General features: G+C 40.4%; 1 protein-coding gene across 3 annotated transcripts in view; it reads right to left on the bottom strand.

Moving 5' to 3' along the window:
- Window positions 1-17,775, bottom strand: part of FOXP1 (forkhead box P1) — a 375,324-nt gene that overhangs the window by 305,553 nt on the left and 51,996 nt on the right. For all 3 annotated transcript variants that reach the window (XM_064593678.1, XM_064593689.1, XM_064593683.1), the window contains exon 2: window positions 16,809-16,868. The gene's annotated coding sequence lies outside the window, so the exon portion shown is untranslated. The remainder of the gene's footprint in view (window positions 1-16,808; window positions 16,869-17,775) is intronic.

The following is a 17,775-nucleotide window of genomic DNA, read 5'->3' as shown; positions in this document are numbered from 1 at the left end:
TAAATACATATACCTTTTCACCCAACAACTCCCATTCTGATAATCTTCCCTAAGTCAGTACCTTCTCAACCCCAGGGCAATTTTGCAGGGGACGCACGGTAACGTCTGGGGATGTTTTCTGTTTTCCCATACTGGGGATGAGAATGGGGAGGGTGTGCTACTGGCATCTAGTGGGTAGAAGCTACGGACACTGCTGAACATCCAACAGTCCCACAACAGAACATTTTCCAGCCCCAAATGTCCATCATGCTCCAGTAGAGAAACCCTAAGGAAATAATCAGACAGGCTTTTAAAGCTGAAACCACAAGCTTGCTCACCAGCATTATTGTATACATCTCTGTATATCCCAACAAAGCGGAACTGGTGCAATAAATCGTGATATATCTACACACAACTAGAAGGTAATAATGATGCTGCCATACATATACTAATCGTGACAGAAAGATACTGGCAACCTATTTTTAAATTCAAAAGAAAATGTGCTACAAATTTTCAAAAAGTAAGAAAAAGGCAGCATGATCCCGTTAGAACTGCGATGTATCTATACCCAACTGCAGAGTAAGAATATAATGTGAGGGGGTGCCTGGCTGGCTCAGTTGGGGGAGCGTGCAACTCTGAATCTCAGGGTTGTAAGTTCGAGCCCCATGTTAGATGTAGAACTACTTAAACTCTTCAAGAAAAAAATATAACGTAAGTCACAAATGGAATTACATTTAATTGTACATTTTGTTTAATCCCATATATCTAAAGTATTACCATTTCAACCTGTAGTCAATATCTAAACTTAGTATCTATTTTATAGTCCCAGTTTTTTTTTCTTTTTTTTCAAAATCTGGTGGGGATTTGACAAGTACAGCTCATGTCCATTCAGACTAGCCACGTTTCAACTGCTCAAGAGCTGCTTCGCAACTGGTTACCACACTGGACAGCCCAGGTCAACTCAATTAACAGATGGGCAGAGAGAGTGATATTTAGAAGAATGGATTCCAAAATGGTCCAGGTTGTGATGCTAGAGGATGATTCTGCCATCATGTTTACTTTCTTGCTTATGTTCTCCTGTTTATTTTTACAATGAAAAACACCATGTGTAAGAAAAATCAAACAATGCATTGAAAGGAACAAAGAGAGAAAATTGCTTGTTGGGCTTCATAAACATATATGAAGTAGCCCTCTGATCATTCCTCACATCCTTGATGGAAATGATACATTCTGGAGCTTTCCAAAGAGAAAGGGCTTGCCACCCCCTGGGGGGGTATGCACATGCATGCACATATGTGCACAACTTGCATAACAGTTGGGTCAAGGTAACTTCTTCTAAGTGTACCCCAAAAAGCCAATCCCTACTCCCTTAAAACACAACTGAGCAGTGGAAAAGAGACTTTACTTTCTCCCAGATAGACAGGAATTCCTGCGTCCTGCCCTGGGGGCCTCCTTCCTTCCCTTCCTCCCTCCAGTTCAGTCTCTGTCTCTCTCTCACTCTCTCTCTCTCTCTGGCCTTGGACACAGTGAATACTCAATGAAATTTCTACCCACATTCCTCTCAATGTGAAGTGCTGAGGACACAAGCTTAATGCTCTTTTAACGTAGTCTCCAAGTGTTAAGTTCTATAATAAGATTACATTAGAGCCAACGAATCTCATGCACAACCCTGGAAAACCTTTTCACACTATTTCTGTCACACAGTTTAGGTTTTAAAAAGCTTGTGAGTTCCCAGATCTCTCCATCTGAACTCAGGAGCATCTGGGTATCAATGGCCTGGCCTAAATTTTAGCACTCAGATCCAAGCTGCAGTGTAGCCAACAGGCTGATTCAAATTCCTAAAAATGAGCCAGTTCGATCCCGCTAGACGGCCCCACCCTTTACCTGGTGATGGCAGGTGGGAGGTGAGAAGGAGAAGATGGTACAGAAATATAATGTTATCTCGAAAACCTCACAGACCCCTTCTTTCTTCTTAGGATCTTAAAAGTTTGTGTTGTATTTTCTATTTGGGGCCAGGGAAAGGTATCAGGATGCCTCTTTCATTTCTATTTCCACTAACTAGATTCTCCCCCATAAAAACAGCCACTTAAAGCCATTTTCATTATCTTTAAAGCTAATTAATAATAAAATGTATTACCATTCTTGAGAACTCACTACATTCCATGCACGGTGCTGATAACAAAAATAGACATCACTGAGCCAACATCACCGAACCTTTCCTGGATATGAAGACTGCTCTAAGCACTTTTTACTTGGAATAACTCAGTTAATCTTCCAATGACTTCCAAGTCCCTATTTTTTAGATAAGGGAAAAAAAGCTTAGAGAAGCTGGTTGCTTCCTCTAGATGACGAAGCCCAAAAGTAACAGGGCTGGATCTGCAAAGCAGACCTCTAACCAAACTTCTTTATACAATCCTCACAGCACATCTACGTGACGGATCTTTTCATTCTCCCCATGTCTCAGATGGAAACAAGTGGCAGAGCATGTCGGGACCTGCCCAAGAACTGACACATCCAAACTCAGACGAAGCCCACTTCTAATCCACGCCTCTGAGCAGGGCACCAGGACCGCAACCCTGAGCTACCCCTTCATCATTTCAGCATTGAGAATGTTTATCTCAATTACAAATCAGTTGTGTTTTCAAACAGTGGTGACAGGAACCAGGCAAGTACACAGAAAGGGCGATGGTTGCCAAGTGCATTCCCAGGAGTGGGACAAGCCAGAGAGAAAGCCAGTGTGGTCCTGGGTTCGAGGGGGCCTGTCTTTCCCCACTCAGTGCAGAGTTCCGGAATCCCAGAGAAAACTGAGAAATCCAGAGGAAGAACATTTTCCTTTTCTATTTTGGATTCCTTCACTCAGGGGTTGATGAGAATCAGCTGGTTGAGCTTCCAGATAAAGAGCCAATGACCAGGGAGCACCTCTCAGCCTTCAGGAATACCCCTACTAACAGGATGCAAATGGGAAGGGCTCCTCTGAAGTCCCTAGGTCTGTCCCCAAGGTATTACTGCTCAACTGCACTCAGCCCTGCTTCTCTACAGGCTTCCTCAACCACATGGCTGGAGGACATTAGCTCAGTGGATAAAGAAAGGGGCTAAAAGAGAAACGGAGAGAAGCTTGTCAGGCTGGCGGGAGACCGGGCCTGTGACAGCGTGTCTTTCCCAAGTGTGACAGGGAGACCACAGATGGGACCTGGCTGGACGCAGGTTCTTATTTGAGCTGCTGCTGCTAACAAAGAAACAGGAGAAGCAGTGAGAAGAGAAGCAAGCATGACTCTCACTGTGCTAAGTGCTTTATGGAGAATTCTCCATTTGTCCTCATTATAAAGCAATGAGGGAGACTCACCACATTTAAAGAGCCTCTCTTTTGTTGTTTACCAGTATATCCCTGGTGCCTAGAAGAGTGCTTGAAACAAGTAAGCATTCAATAATTATTTGGTGAATAAAGGAATAAATTTAAAGCATCCAAATTTTTGGAAAGCTTATGGAGCCCCAGATCTCTCCATCTGGTTTCAGGAACATCTGAGTGCCAAGGGTCAGGCCTTTTCTAATTTTAGCACTTAGACCAAAGCTGCAATGTAGTACTCTGTGAATCTACTCTGTAATTTCGGCCATAAGTGCCACTGGTCAAGGACCCTGCCAATGACAGGATCCCTTCCCCATGCTCTCAGCATTATGGCTTCCTCATTCCTACTCCTTCAACCCCTGGCTGCTCCAGAAACTATGAACAATTAAAAGAAAAAATGCAAACAGCCTAAAGAAATAAAATTTCTGAACTTCATTTATAGTCAAAGAATTGAACAAGAAAAAAATGAGATACACTTTTTTTCTATGATTCACATGATAACAAAAAAATGTTGATACTCATTGTTGGCAAAGTTGCAGTGAAATAAACACTCTCATTCAGTGTTAATAGGAGTGTAAATAGGTGTATTTTTGAAAAACAGTATGACAAGTATGGAAACCCTGTAAGAATTCCATAAACTCTCTTCTAGTAATTTCCACATCTAGAATATATCTAAAGAAATAAAAATAATTGACAAACATTTATGCACAGATATGCCCAGTGCAATAAATATATTACAGAAAAACTGGAAACAGTCTCCACACGCAATATTAAAGAACAGTCAATTAAACTGTGTTACCTGCAAAAGGATGACACAGCATGTAGTCATTTAAGATATCTTTAAGAATACTTCATGACATGGGAAAATACTCACTGTGTAATATTAAATTTTAAAAACAGGTAATTCTATACACTGGATGACAGCAATTTTGTTAAATATGTGTACATTCAACGAAAAAAGGATGACAGAAAATTTACATTATTCTCAGGGTCAGGATTCTAGATTATTCTTTCTTTTATACTTGGTCTACTTTTCTATAATTTCAAATTCCCTATAATGAGCTGGCTTAACATGTGTCATCAGAAAACAAAACGAAGTTCGTGGGAATTTCCTACGCTATTTCTATTACTAATAACATAATAAGAACTTAGCCAGTGAAGTTCCCAGTGACAATTCTATATTGGTCTTCATGTATTTTTATCCCACATAAGGAAATAAAGAGAGGATGTCAACCCCATTCCAGAGCTAGGGAGAACAAGACCTTGGAGCGTAAGTAGCTCCAATCAAATAGACAGTGTATACCTCAAGAAACACAAGCAAAACACAACTATCCTTCCCTGTGCCTCAGCCCGGGGCAAAGCACCTGCCACACGGGAGGTGTTCCTCTGTACAAATCAGTCAGGTAAGGGCAGTGGACACTGAGATTCTCAGGTTACACATAACACTCAACAATTTTGAAAATGCACAGTAGTAGTCAACTGGCAGGAACATTCTACTTTTATATACATCTTCATCAAATGGCCTTGTTTAAAAAAAAAAAAAAAAAGATCAGCCTTCAGAGGCAGGCTACAGAGAGGGAGAGACAGGAGAGGGTGGGAGCAGGAGGGAGGAGGAGTGGTAAATCCAGAAGCTGGGAGACAGAGGAGGGAAGGAGGACATGAAGGTGGGAAGGAGAGGGAAAAATGGGCATCTTCTGAAATGAACATTTTTTTAAAGATTTTATTTATTTATTTGACAGAGACAGAGACAGCGAGAGAGGGAACACAAGCAGGGGGAGTGGGAGAGGGAGAAGCAGACTCCCCACGGAGCAGGGAGCCTGATGCAGGGCTCGATCCCAGGACCCTGGGATCATGACCTGAGCCGAAGGCAGACGCCCAACGACTGAGCCACCGAAGCGCCCCTGAAATGAACATTTTTATTTTTATTTATTTTTGAGATGAAGGTATTTAGGGGACATTTCTCATAGTTAATACGCTGAAACACATGTAAATGGTGTCATTTCCCTTAACATTGCTGGAAAACGGAGATAGTGCTGGAAATGAAATCCAAGATAAAGGCCATCTACATTAAAAAAAAAAAAAAACCAAACACACACATTTTGGTTTTTGTCAGGTCTTTTTTTTAATAGCCAACTTTTTAATAGTCATATTTTAATAATTCCACTTGTTTGGGGTATCCTATCATAAAAGGAAGGAAGAGGTGTAGAAGAGCAGGGGATTCCCAACACAGAGGGTCACAATTATGCAGTGGCCTGGGGTCTGTCATGTCCCTTTCCGGAATGTCGGTTTCATCTTTCGTACATTACAAGGAAGAGACCAGTCAAGTCCCACATTCTTTGGTCCTCTCTGAAGTTCTAAGACTACTTCACTGAAAGGCCGTTTGGGGGATTTTAGAACTAGATGGGGTCACGGCCACAAAGCACAGTGGTGTACAGCTCAATTTTAAACACACAGCGAACCTTACTGGAACTCAAACATTTGTTGCCTACACCATTAATGATGATACTGCTGAGATATGGTGAACAAAAGAAGAGAACTTAAAATGTTAGACTCTAAAAGCTGCAAGTAATTTTTAATTTTTCTGGGTAAATTGACTGAAACCCAACCAAAGCAAATTCTGGAGATGCAAATGCAAACATAAAACAATGGCTTGCCCTGGGGTAAGAGAAAGGAGTGATGTTTTGGGCTAATAAAACAAGAAGAGGATGAATGGCTCACCCTTGAAAGAACAGAAAATTCCTAGCTCACAGGCTGAAAATCAAGTTGGGGGAGTGGGAAAATACCAAAAACAATTCAGATCAGGAAAAAAAAAAATGCCTACCAACTTAAAGTCTAGACATTTTGAAATCAAAATTAATGTGAATTGTACCTCACCTAACCGTGGAAAATGCATACAGTTGACCCCAAGGGGTGATTTTATGTGGCTCAGTTTAATTTTAATATTATCTAGAAGTAGAGGGAGAAACTAGATGATAATCTAAAATCTCAACATCATTTATAAAACAAATTCAAGAGACTGAGCTATCTTGAGATGGCCAACTTAGACATCCTGGCCATCATGACTCAGTGGAAAATATCGGAAGCCCCACCATTGCAGGGATGAACAACACAACAAGAGAGGTCGCCAAAGTATCCTAAAATAAGATTTATATATAACATGTAATGACTTGGAAAAATACTTGTGATAGTGTAAGGGTAAAAAATAGGAAACAAAATAGTGTGTGCAGGACGAGCACATATAAACAAATCTATATATACAAAATCCCGGCAGGATACTGATAAAATGTTGAACTGGTTAGGGGAGGTCACCAGTGAAATTGTTCTTCCTACATTTTCTTCCTCTAAGAAGGACAGTTATTAGCTTCCACAAGGAGGGAATATTCTTACCTCCCCCAATACTACCTTAATGGGATTTAGTACCTAAAGAGAGAAAGCATCCTTGTTATTATTTTACCTACAGTTTTCTAGATGCTTAAAGATTTGGGACCAGCCTAGAAATCTTGAGAATGTTCACTGTATTTCAGAATTTTTGAATAAGCCAGAATCCTTGATGCTTTGAGTTGAAAGGCAGACAAGCCCATCAAAGACTACCTAGATTAGTATAAGGTGAAGGTGACAGACTGGCGTGTGGCTCAGGCACAAACTAGGACTTTACTAATCTGAAGACCATGTTAACCACACCAAGCTGTGGTGTACTTCAGATGACTGAAACAACATATTTTATGCATCCCCCTTTTCCTCTGCCTTTTCTTTTCTTTTCTTTTTTTGAGCCCAATGTGGGGCCTGAATTCACAACCCTGAGATCAAGACCTGAGCTGAGATCAAGAGTCAGACGCTTCACCAACTGAGTCGCCCAGGCGCCCAATCTGCCTTTTCTTTAAACAGTACTATCTCAACCATTGGAGTAGAGAAGGAATTGAGAGGGGCAAAATGCACAGAATTCCTTTGTGCAGCAGTGAATTTTTCTTTGATTACACTTGACAGGCTGTACTGTGACCCAAGTATCACAGTTAGCCCCTTGTCCATGCGGGGCTGCAAGGGGTGGGGGTACATGTGACGACCTTAACAAATAATAGTGATAAACAGGGACTATCCCCAGAAAACCCATTCACAATGCCTACCATAAGCATACCGGTAGTTGTACGAAGCCACTATGTATTGTGGGAGTTTTGACTCTAGTTAAGGTTATAAATGACTTCCATGTTTTTTTAAAGATTTTTTTTTTTTTAATTTTTATTTATCTGAGACAGAGAGAATGAGAGAGAGAGAGCACATGAGAGGGGGGAGGGTCAGAGGGAGAAGCAGACTCCCCGCCGAGCAGGGAGCCCGATGCGGGACTCGATCCAGGGACTCCAGGATCATGACCTGAGCCGAAGGCAGTCGCTTAACCAACTGAGCCACCCAGGCGCCCCAATGACTTCCATGTTGACAAACACAAACAGTCCGTTCTTTGTCATCATCTCTTCTGACCTCTTAGCCACCTCTGATGCAGCTGACAATGCTCTCCTTTATTTTTTTTAAAGTATTTATTTTAGGGAGAGATAGAGAGTGCAAGGAAGAGGGAGAGAGAAAGAAACCCAAGCTGCTTCTGCACTGAGGACGGAGTCAGACGCGGGGCTCGATCTCATGACCCCGAGATCATGATCTGAGCTGAAACCAAGAGTGGGATGCTGAACCAACTGAGCCACTCAGGCACCGCAATGCCCTCTACCTTTAAACAATGTCCTCAATGGGCTCCCAGTATATCCAAATCCCCCAAATTTCCTGCCAGCTTTGCCTCTTACTTCACTATATCCTGAAACCAAATCTCTTAACGGTGTTGGCTTCAGAACCCACATCTTGGAGCCCTACTCTCCCTCTACTTACACCATGGCTCCCTTGGTGAGCTCATCCAGGTTCATGCCTTTACCTGCTTACAGATCCTCAATCTGTAGGCTCAGCTAGGACATTTCTAGATCCATATATCCAAATGCCCACTTGACAGCTCAATCTGGGTTAATAATAAACAGCTCAAAGCCCATGTGTCTACAGCTATACTCCCGGTTTCTCCTGCTTCCCTCATCCACCCTGACAAAGACTCCTGGCTTGACCAAACTTTAGTCAGGCTCCTCCCTATAAAATCCAGTTTTAGCAAGAACTCTGCTAAGTCAGTTTAACTGCAAGCCCCTCCACCACCTTCAGTATCTGATCACTGCTGATACGTGACTGGTTTCCTCATCCTCCATCATCCCCCAGGGAGTGTCTGATCACCCTGATGTGTCTTCAGCAAGAGCCCTGTTAGATCTGTGTAGCTCAGACCCTCTGCTTACCCACCATGTTTCCTCTGGTAATTCTCCATCTACGGACACCCACTCTCCTCCCTGGTTATAAATTCCTACTTGCCTGGGCTGTATTCAGAGTTGAGCCCAATCTCTCTCCCGCATAAAATCTTACAGGAGTGTTCCCAACACCTATTGTGATAGTCCTGAATAAAGTGTATCTTACCATCTTTAACAAGTGAGATTAATTTTTTTTTTTCCTTTAAAACCCTCAAACCTGTTCCCCCACAGGGTTCGCTATTTCAGTAAATGGCAGCTCCATCCTCCCAGCAGTTGCTTGGGCGCAAAGCCTCCATCTTCTAACTCTTTCCTTTCCACTCACAAGCAATCCTTCAGATGATACTACCCCATCATTCAGCACAAAAATCTCAGAGTCATCCCTGATGCAACGTTTTCAAATTCCACATCTATTCAACCAGGAAATCCTTTGGCTCTTCCTTCAAATCAAAAGCAACTCTAACTACTTCTCTCCACTTCTATTGCCACCCTGGTCCTAGCCACCATCCTATCTCATTGGGATGATTACAGTGACCTCCTAACAAGTCGCCCTCCCTATCATCTTGCTTTGTTCACCCACAGGCAAATTTCAAAATGGCTTCCAGAGTGATCCATTTAAAGCATGAGTCAGATCCTGACCCACCTCAAAGCCCATCAATGGTTCCCTATTTTACTAAAAGACTGAGTCCAGTGAGTCCTCATGCCCTACTCAGTTTGGCCCTGTTACTTCCTTTTTTTTCCCCCCCAAAATTTAACTTTTTTTTTTTTTTTAACTCTAAACCCAACCTGGGGCTCAAACTCATGACCCCAAGATCAGGAGCCGCTTGCTCTTCTGATTGCACCAGCCAGGCACCCCCCAGCCCTGTTACTTCCTGACCTTGCCTCTGACTACTCTCCCCCTTGATGACTTTACTTCAGCCACACAAGCCAACTTGCTCTCTTTAGAACATGTTAAATCTTTGCTCCAATGCTCCCACACTTCACAGTCAGACTTAACCTGATTATTTACAGTTGGAACCCCTTCCTCGGGCAATCTGATCTCCCTCACCCTTCTATATTTCCTCCCCAGCCCTATCACTGTGTATTTGTATTTTATTTCCCTGCCTGTCCCCAACCCCTAGAACCATGAGCAGAGGGCTTGATAGCGGTGTCATTCACTGATAGAGTCCCCATCGACTTGAGCAATGCTGTCCATTAGAAATATAACACCTGCCACACATGTCATTGTAACCACACTGAAGCAGTAAAAATTCAGGTTAATAATTTATATTATTTAACCTAACATAACAAAAATATGATCATTTCAATGTATAATCAAGAGAGAATAATAATTCAAGTATTTCAAATATTTTTTCCATACAAAGTCTTTTAAATACTTTGTCGAATTTACACTTACAGCACATATTAAGTTTGGGCTAATCGCACTGCAAAACATGCGGTTAGTGGTTTCCATATTAGACAGTGTAAGTTTACTCTATTTTATTCTACTCTATTGTATGCTTCTTCCATTTCTTAAAAATCCTTGGGCACAATCCACTAAATAGATTTCCTAATCCACAAATGGGTCCCAATGCCCACTCTGAAAATCACTGTTCTACATAAACTTTAAGGTAAGTCATCTGTACTGAACAGATTTTAGGGCACTTCCTCTGACCTGTAGGGACAGTCAGGACCCTCTGAAAGGGAAACAGACTTCCAGAAAAAAGAGGCCTGGAGGGATAGGCCGAGGAATTAAAGTACCATGCCAATCCACAGACTGAAATCATCACCATTCATCCGATGACGCAAGACTGTTTTTTTAATTAAAAGGTAATTTTAAATAAGTCATTGCACTTTCAGATAATTAACAAAACATCTAATTACTTATAATTATATACTACATACATGCTAATATACAAAATTCAAGGGAAAATGTGCATGATTTTCACACTTCAAAAAGAGTACATTTGAACAGAGCATAAAGACTTCAAGCTTTTTCATTCTTCTCCCCTCCCCACCCCCACCATGCAAAGGCTACAGAAGTCCAAGAGTTCAGATCAAGGACAGAGAAGTACAAACTTAAATGATTAATCTTCATATTTCAATTGCGAACTCCCACTCACCAGCAGTCCTTTTCAAAAGGTACTATAAACTTCAGATCGGAACTCAACCCTGGACAGAAGGTCAACTTTTAAAATGGACTCAAAATAAGGATTCTACCACCAATTGAACATTTGCTCCTTTAAGGTTCTGGATGTTACTAGATACAAGTTGGGTAATGCAGTCAAGGTTAACACAGATCTGCAACCTTAAACAGGGTTTTGTTTTTGTACAGTTAAGCTTCAAATTTCTTCCTGAGGTTTGTGAATTGCCAAAGTAAGGCAATACTTCCTACATCTCTGTTAAGCTGTTATGTTGTCACCTAAACTGAGAATCTCTTCCTAAGATGCTCAAGGTGAGCAACTGGGATATTTGTGCCCTTGGCAGATGAAGAACAAAAACATCATTTTAAAAAGATGAATAAACCATTTGTTACTCGGTTTTGTATTTCTGATTGTTCACAGTGCAAAATATGGCTAGTTGATAATCGCTGCAGAGATTGCCTTTACTACTAAATATGCCTTCATGTACATTTCAACAAGTGGCTTCTGCTTGAAAACGAACTCTATTGAGCATATTTCTCTGGAAATCAATATTTAAAAAATTTTTCTCTTTGAAACTAACATTCAAGAGAAACAGCTCTTGTTTACAGAGTAAGTTGGTTTAGCATTATGGTTAACAATGTTTAAAAACAGCTAACTTAAAATGCAAACATTTAAATTTTGAAGTTTAACTGTTGGGAGGCCAAGTCAGTTCTATGAAAATATAAACAACATGAGGACAGTCATGTTTGCCCCAATTCCATCCCATTAAGAATATTTCAGGTCACCATTTTGTTGGGTTTAGGAGTAAGACCTCAAACAACTCTGAGGTTGTAAGAGAGTTACAAATTTATTTATTTTTTGATAGTTACAGATTTAAGTGCTTGGGATGAACCTTGAAAACATCATGCTAAGTGAAGGAAGTCACTCACCAAAGACTACATATTGTAGGATTCCATTTATGGGAAATGTCCCAAATAGGTCAATCTATGCAGACAGAAAGTAGATTAGTTGTTGTCAGGTGCTGAGTTGAGGAGAGTGACTGCTGGTGGTTATGGGGTCTCTTTCTGGGGTGCTGAAAATGTTCTGAAACCAGACTGGGATGATAGTTACAAACTCTGGCAATATACTCAAGGCCATCGAACGGTACACTTTAAGTGGGTGAATTGTATTGTGATATGAATTATATCTCAATAAAGCTATTAACAAAATTAACATGCCTGATAATGTTCATAACAGCATTGGCATGAAAGATACAAGAAAATCAAGTTAAGCTAACACTGCTTCCATACAAGGCTAAAATACAAAAATCCCTGATACCCTGGTCTCCCCACTATAGATCACTTTCTCCCAGCAACCAATATTTGCCCTTCCTAACACTAGTCATCATCATCGTTCATAATCTGGGTCTTCCGCTCTCTAAAATAAACTCTATGAGGACAGAGACCATGTCCTTCTTATGCAGTGCTATGATCTTGGCAACTAGCACACAATCATCAGTAAATATCTACAGTAGGAATTTATATATGTATGCAGTGTGTACTCTTGTATGAATGAATGACAGAATGAAAGAAAGAAAGAAAGAAAGGAAAGAGAAAAAGAAAGAAAGAAAGAAAGAAAGAAAGAAAGAAAGAAAGAAAGAAAGAAAGAAAGAGAGAAAGAAAGAGAAATCATCGTATTGGGGCAATTCAACCAATCAAGTTGTTGTGTTTGAATTGTCCCCTTAAACCTGTTCTCCAATTCTCCCATGCTCCTGGCCACCCTGGCAGACACATTTCCCAGCAGCCACTGCAGCTTCTTGCAACCAGGAGACCATAATCTTACCAATTAACAGTCAATGGATGAGATATGTGCAATTTTTAACTCATTTGAATCAAAGAAAACTGCTTGCCGTGGACTTCTCCACTATGCTTCAATGATGTGAATAATGACAAAGTCCTAAGGTAGGAGAGCAAAAGAGAGAAAGAACCTGCCCAGGTAAGCTACACTGGTCAGACTGTTACATAAGAGAGAAGTAAGCTTCCCTTTTATGTAAGCCATTGTATGTTGAGGTCTCTATGCTAATACCAGCCTAGTCTTTACCCTGATTGTTAAGCCCGGGCATGGGTGTATGGGGAGAAGGAGGGAGTGAAAAGGACTCCAGTGCTTAACTGAACAGACTAGTGAATCAGCTAGGGTGGTTATCTGGTGGCTCAGTGAAGACACTGTTATGTCTACACAACAACTTGATAAATTAAGTCACATGATTCAAATGTGGAATGCTATAAAGAGGTCATTTTGAAATGGACTTAACTTTGAATGTTATTGGCATTAAATATTTAAATCAAATAAATACACACTTTCAGAAGAGCCAATGGATATATTTTAAATAGCCAAATAGCCATTTTACCTTTATTTGTAACCAAGATATAATCTGCAATATGCGAGACACAATGAATAGTCTATAAGGATGCTTTATACTCCTTGATCCAACAAAAAAGGGCTCAAATTGGGGGTAGGAGAATACTACGATTATACTTTTAGATTGTTTCTTAACTTTCTCACAAATAAGTTGACCATACAAAAGAAATTTTAAAAAAAATTAACGAGCACATAAGATGTGAAACTTGAAGATGCCTAAAACGTTTAAAAATAACCATTTAATCATAATCTATATGGGCTTGAAGATTACCATCTACTCCCAATACCACTCAGAACTGATACAAGAATATGAATTTTACAAATTGAATTTGAATCTCAAGCAAAAATGCATGTAGGTACAATGCCAATGTTGAGGGAAAGCAGAGAGAAAATGATGTATAAACCTGTATTAAATCACCAAACTAAGGCGGCCATGATAAAATGACATTAGTATAACTGTGACCTGAACAAGATGTCTTTTTAGATCCAGTCTTGACATTCTACGTGACCATCAGTAAGTTACTGATCGTCTATGGAACCACCTTCCCAGTCTGTAAAGTGGGGATTATAATCATGGCTGCCTATTACTCCAGAATGCTAGCACCAAACCCATTTTGTAAAGTGTTCAGATCTACTTGGAAAAAAAATTGTTTTATTGCTATCAAGTAAGAGGGCTGTTATTTATGACTCTTCAGACCTTTGAATCTAAATTTGAAAAATGGCTTCATCTGTTTTTCTGAATTTGCCTGGCCGCTTTTATGCACATAAGTAGTTTTTCCCGAAGTGCCAATGTAGACATATTTACTTGCATCTATGCTTTTAATGATTCCCAGATTTCAAATGTGGCATGCCATTTACTGAGAAGCACCCGGGACCTGAAATCTACCTCTTCTTGATGGTGCGGAGATGGTGCTGGCTTCTCTGTCATCACTGGATAGCATGATCGTCTCAGGTTTTTGTTCGCTTTTGAGAGACAGCGTGCCCACGCATGCACACGTACAAGGGGGATGGAGGGGCAGAGAGAGAGAGAGAATCCTAAGCAGACTGTGTGCGCTCGATCCCACAACCCTGAGATCATGACATGAGCTGAAATCAAGAGTGGGACGCTTAACTGAAGGAGCCACCCAGGCGCCCTGCGGTCTTCTCTGTTTAAGGCTTATTTCCAGGGAAGAAACAGTTGCCATTCCAGACATTTTACAGACTTTTTTTTTTTTACATTTTTAACAAACCTTTTTTTCCTTTATATATAAGAGATCAAAATAAATAAGGATTAGTTTTTGAAGGCTCTTTGAGCTTGTTAAAAGGTAAAAAAAAAAAAATGTGATTTATCATTTAAATCTCTATACCTTCACTAATTTCTAAAAAAATAAAATAAAATTTGAAATGAGGGTTAAGCAAGATGGAATTGATATTGTAGAAGAATAAGAATAACCCAATGTTAATTGGGGGTAGAAAAAATGAAGTTTATTAAAAAGATCTCAATCACAATAAGTTGGAGTAGGAAAAAACCATACAGAGATTGAACACAAACTTCCTCCGAGATTCCTAGCAGTCAAGTTTAAAAGAAAAATTATATGAATTTGTTACTCAGCTTCCTTTGTGTCATGACAGGAGCCATCAGAAGGACAAAATTTTTCACTGTTCCTGAAATTTGACAAGGAGTTGCTCATTTGCAGTATATCGTACCATATAATACACCGTGTCCTTGACATTAATTATAAAGAGAGAATTTTTTCTCTTCCCATGGGCTACCTCTCTTTAGTCAACACTAATGAAAATTTCCTGGAACTTCTTTCTTTTTTTTCCCCCAAACTTGCCCCTGTCTCACAATATTTTAAACTTTGAACAGTATCACAGAATTGGAAACAAATCACATCGCATCCATTCAAGCGTGCCCATTTTCAAGTCATGGGTGTTAGCGTAGGCATTATAAAGACATCAAGTCAGAAGAAAAATAATTCATGCTTACAGGTGACTCCAAAGAAAACAATGAAAACTGCCCAGGATGCCCTTATTTGAAGCTGTCGGGGTAACACAACTCTCAAGGTGAATATTTCATCTTTTCAGCCATGCTTTCAGCTTTGCTTAATCACAGTGTTGAGCTCTGCTAGAAGTCTTTGCTAGCTAATGGCACGAGATGAGTTAAACACCTGGCACAGCTTTGCATGAGGAACGTCTTGGACTGAGATCTCGCAGGGCTCACGGAGACCAGGAGACACAACGTACAGCCGAGCTGAGTCGCTGTGGCACAGAGGGAATGACCCACAAAACAGAAAATATTTCCTGCATGGCCCTTTACGCAAAAAGTCTGCAGATCCCCGAAGTTAACTAAGCTTCCTTTTTAAGACTGGACAACTTGAGTCTCAGCAAAGGGAAGTGCTTTGACTTGATAACCCGAAATACTAGCTGGGATCCACCCTTTCCATGCCGCAGTGTACAAAGGAGACTGTCCTCCGTGGGGGCCAATCAGGTGCTTCCCACAAAGGTCTCATTTAAACACCAATGATGGTGAAATGCAGCAAGTTGCATTTTTTGCCTCCAATCAAATGTGCCAGAATGCAACTCTAAAAACAAATCCATACCTTTAAAAGGCGTCCTAGAGTCCCAGAATGCTTGGTAAGATTAAAAACAAAAGTGATCTAAGAATCTTCACATTATAAAGTTTCAAAAAAACCCCAAAACATGTTCAACTAAAGAGTAGGAAGTCTCTGTCTTACAAATTCATAAACTCAATTTAGTAACATCTGAGTGGAGACGTGGCACAACCAGGTCAGCAAGGAACCTGTTTTAAAACAGACACAAATCCACTAAAGCAAATGGAGCTGTTACTGGCCAAAATTCAAAAATAAAATGAAGATGCTACTTGAGAAACCTCAGCCATGAAAATGACCTGCAAGATTAACTTGTGTCAGATGACCACAGCCACACCAGAAATTTGGAAATCAAGAAAATACGGAGCACCTATAACCATTTTAAACAGAGTGCTTTTTTTGTCCCCCCTCCCAAAAGTGAGTTTGAGAAAATTCAATTTAGCTTTAATTCATCAAGCTACATTAGTCTCTCTGAAAACTTCTGATTTTAAAATCAAATACTCATTTGATTTTCAAGCAAGGTCAAGACAACAAGGCAGCCTAGCGCTGACATCACAGGGATATGCCCCACGCCGCTCAGCAGTTACATCAATGTGCTGGGTTGCTATGGTGCTTGACTATTAATTTCTGAAAGAAGGTGATTATAAAGCCGCCAGATGAACATCAATCGGATGACACCACTTCGGCACCAAACACTGACATGTGCTACTCATGTTTGCAGCAAGTTCATTTTTATGAATCACCACTTTTGTGATGTGAATATTCCTTTCTAACTTTAAGCCCACCAAGTCAACAGCCAAAAAAAAAAAAAGTTCAGCTTCAACAAAGAAGATAAAGTTTGATAACATTTTGGGGGGAAAGAGACTCTGCGGACCATTTCTTAAGGGCAATCTTTTCTTGAAAGATCTCCCAAAAGACGCTACTACATACAGACTTACACACAAATGCACACACACATATTTGGTAGCTACACAGACCGGAAAAGAGTTCAATTAAGATATACCTAGAAGGAGGGAGATATGGGCCAAGACATAATTCCACTAATCATATTTGCATTTACCTTTTTGGCTTCTGGAAAGCAATCTTCAGGTATAGTCACCTCAAAAGGTCACTTCTTACCCTGAAAACAAAAGAGAACGTCAAAATCCGAATGTCAAGAGACAGTAGCAACCACCCATCTGCCTGGGTAGATTCAAGAACAACAAAAGAACTCAGTTACATTGCATGGCAAATGACTTTCAGAGTTAATAATAAAAACAAGTCCCAAGACCACTGATCTGGCGCACAGGCCTGTGAGCTCCTCAAGACAACAAAAACAATGTGGGTGGAAAAAGTAAAGGTGAAACATTTCAAATTTTGCATATGAACTTTTTCTCATCTTGTCATCTATCAATTTATTTTCTGGTGCAATAATACGTGACTCATAGGCCTTTGTTTTTGGAAACCAGACTGCTCCTTGAACGTGTCTGTTTGGTTAACATCCACAACATCTCTGATTTCATTAAAGCACAGGCTTGTCCCCGCACCCCCCCCCCCCAGCCTTAGTAAGAGAGTGAGTTCTTATAGACAAGATGCTTTATGCCACCCTGGAACCTTTCAAAATGAATACAAGCACCAAGATCTTCAAGTCTGGGGAGGGGTAGGGGGTTAATCAGTTGGTGAAAGCTGTTCACACTATGTTTTCCACTTAGCATTTATCTACCAAATCTACCAAGTTAAATAAAAATGGTTTGTGTCAGATGAAATAAACAATTGAAACCGACCTCCCTAAAACACAAAGAAAGCCTGGAACATGTTTTATCCCACATCTACTCCTGCATCTGCATACTCTCTTATGCAAAACAGTGTGTAATCCTCTAAGAAACATTACAAGCTGCCTCTTTCTGCCCATGTAACTGGGATCAACATATGGCACAAGTGAAAAGAAAAACATTTGTTTATTAATTTAGATCAAGTTACCGACAGGGTACGGATTCATTCCACATCAGCTGACCAAATGCTCATGTAATTTTTTTGTAAGATGCTAA

The sequence above is a fragment of the Mirounga angustirostris genome, unplaced genomic scaffold (genome assembly GCF_029215605.1).
Source record: "Mirounga angustirostris isolate CCGP_5_RB_7025 unplaced genomic scaffold, mMirAng1.0.hap1 SCAF_1, whole genome shotgun sequence".
NCBI classification, from domain to species: domain Eukaryota; kingdom Metazoa; phylum Chordata; class Mammalia; order Carnivora; family Phocidae; genus Mirounga; species Mirounga angustirostris.
Note: the sequence above shows the minus strand (reverse complement) of the source record. Positions and strands in the feature narration are given on the sequence as shown.